A 3,293-nucleotide genomic window follows, 5' to 3' on the forward strand; every position below is an offset into this window, starting at 1 on the left:
AATTTGTACTGTAAACTTTGAAGCATATCTGACCGACAACTTTGATTCTTAAACATGTTCCCTCTGAGAACATCCACCAGCTTTCAGTTCCTGGAAAATGTTGTATGTGTGTGTGTTGTGGGGGGCTTGTGAAAAATGGTTCGCTGCTGGGAGCGGACACAGCTGGGGCTTTCTGAGAAGGGGATGATGCCAAGAAATGACCTTAACAGCAAGCAGAGCGGGTCCTTTGTGGGACCTGAGATGTTCCAGTTTTGTGTGGGTGTGTGGGGGGGCTTGGCTGCATGGCTTTGATGTGAACCGTTACCTGTTTAATCACAGCACCGCGGCAGGTCTTAGCATCAGAAGTCTTTCAGCAGATAATCCGAGGCGGAACACGATTGGGTCACTGGGTTCTTCTCTCTCACAGTTCCGTCCAGGCTAACTCGTGACCTGCGAGCATTCGGGAATTCATGGATTTATTCTCTTCTTTGACACCAGGGGGCGTTCTGTCTCCCCCATGTTAGTAGTTATCTTCACAGAGGTGTGATAGAAATGGAAGGTTCCATTCCCACAGGGCAGCTGTCTTTCATGCTGTACCTGAGTGCACTGAGTAAACCCTGTCCCGTGGCCCCCCCAGCAGATCAAGGGCAAGAAAAAAAATTGTTCGTTTTAATCCCCGAATGGATTAAGAACCTCACGAGTGATCAAATGAATCTCATAGAGGGATGGATTAACCCTGTTCCAATGTCCACCATCACAGCCGCATTCTTCTGCTGCTAATAGTGTGAAGGATCCAGCAGCTCCATCCATCACAGACAGTCACCATCTAACATGAGGGACAAAGAGCCCCTACAACAATTCATTCTGAGCGTGGAAAGAAACGAGAGAGGTTTCGAGGCCGCATTCATCCTGGGAGATGAATACGCCAGGTCCTCCACAGACTCAGAGATAAAAAGCTGATTATGTTAATCGCCATGGATTTCTTCTTAGGGGCAGGAATCGATTAAAAAAGAATTACCTATTAATTGCAAACCAGGAAAAAAATCATCTCAATTAATCCCTATCATTTTTTTTTTTGTCTCAGTATTTGCCGACCGCTTATTGTAGTTCACTTTCGGCTTATCCCTTCCAGGGTCACTGTGTAACAGCACCCACTGTTTAGCATCAGTGATTTGGCAGAGTTTTTACCCCGGATGCCCTTCCTGACACAACCCTGTACTTGAGGGGCACAGGGACCCAGTTAGGCAGCAGCATCAAGGGTCTTGCCTAAGGACCCAATCTGGGTGGAGATCAGTGGACACCCCTGGGAATCGAACCCAGGGCTCCTGCGTGTCAGCCCTTCACCTAGCCCACTGAGCCACCCAGCCGCTATAGCTGACCACTTATTATCTGCGAATAATTACAAAAAAACACGAAACTCTACATTTTGAACATTTATTTTTAATCACTGCTGTCAATCTATTACAAAAAATATGATTAATCACACTTTTGTGTTGGGATTAATCATAATTAATCACAATTATTATTTTTCTTTACCAGGCAAAATGCATTTGTATAATATGGCATCAGACTATGGATAAAATAGTCAGTTTTGTGAAAAACTAAAAATAACAGGAATAAAGTACTAAAAACCAATTGAACATGAATTTTTAACTTTTTGGAACCTAGGGTCTAAAACTCAATTTTTGTCTATATTAGAATTGTCAGTATTTTCAATTTGAAAGACTACCTGCTTGCTTATTTGGCATAATTTTAATTAGAACAATCACTCCTATGTGACACTACCTTTATTTAGTCATTTTTCTGTGTTGTATTCACACATAGACATTAAGTCTTGCAAAACCAGAAAATTTAATCTGAAAAAATGAGATTAATTTTGCTGTGGAAACCCCCCAAATTTTTAACAAACTATTTTTACAACATAGAATGAAAGTTTACTTGTAATCTCATGAAAACAAGAATAAAAATGGTCAACAAACTAATCAACATGTTTTAGAATGAAAATCCAGACTAAAGTCACACCAGGCAGCCCAAAAAATAACAAATTCTCACTGCTTTCTATTTTACATTTTTCCTGGAATTCAGTTTTTTTTCCCTTTTTCCTTATACATTTTCTTTAATGTGTTTGTGTAAAATATTAATTTTTTGGGGAGGAGTTTGATCCAGCTGGATTTCAAGTCAGCTCGACTGGAATATACAGAGGTGGAGGCGTGTCTGTCCATTCTGAACTGCTTAATGTTTTTATGTAAAAGGAAACATGAATCAGTGTGAATGCATACATAAAATATGTAGGGCCGGATCTAGGCATGGGCAAGGGGGGGCAATGCCCCCCCAAATGCCAGGACTGCCCCCCCAAACGTGATCGCAAAACTATCGAAATTTAAAAATGTGTTTAAAGAAAAACAGAGCGCTCTCTGCTCTCTCTGGCTCTCATTCAAACAAGCAGCTAATGCTGATTGGTAGATGGAAGAGAGGGCGTGGCCTCTCGTGAAACTCCATATAGTCTCAGCATAGCTCTCAGGCTCAGAGCTCAGAGCGAGGCGCTGTCCAGCAGAGCTTAGCGGCCGTTCAGTGTCTTCGTCGTGCGTTTACAACTGAAGTTATTTGATCACTCGTCATTTTAAAAATTCTCATCCTCTATCTGTCGCTCTCTTTGTTCCAGCTTGCTGTAAACCAAGAAACGTGTTTACTATGCGCAAGTTTCTTGTTGCTAAAGCTAGCGCTAGCATTAGCAGCGAAGCTACCAGTCCCGAGGCATTAGCGGCAGCAGCAGAGACCGACTCGTCGGTTGGTACTGCCCAGCCCAGTGCATCTAGTTTTTCTAGTGTCTCAAGCACAGCCCCAGCTTCCCCAGTTGCTCCCAGGCCTGCAGTGCCCGCTGCAGATGATGTAAATTCAGGCTTGACCATGTTGGCACCGTCACAGCCCACAGCTCTGGTTTTCCCCTGGCGTAACTTCGGAAAAAACACACGCTCATTCTGCCCAGGTTGGTATCGTGGAAGACCATGGCTGGAATATTCAGCAAAGCTTGATGCATGCTTTTGTTTCCCATGTCGTAAATTTGGGGGAAACAATGACAGGGATTTGGTTTTCACAAAACATGGATTTAATAACTGGAAAACAGCGCTGGAGAAAGACAAGGGATTCACAAAACATGCCTCAAGTCAATGCCACATAAAAAATACCAAATCCTGGTCTGAAATGTCCCAGAGAGAAGCCACAGGGGAGAGCATTAGTAACCTAATAGGGCCCTCACAAATTGAAAAAAATAAATATTATATAAAAACAATTGGAGAAGTCGTTCAGTTCCTTGC

This window comes from Oryzias melastigma, linkage group LG13, assembly GCF_002922805.2.
Source record: "Oryzias melastigma strain HK-1 linkage group LG13, ASM292280v2, whole genome shotgun sequence".
Lineage (NCBI taxonomy): Eukaryota > Metazoa > Chordata > Actinopteri > Beloniformes > Adrianichthyidae > Oryzias > Oryzias melastigma.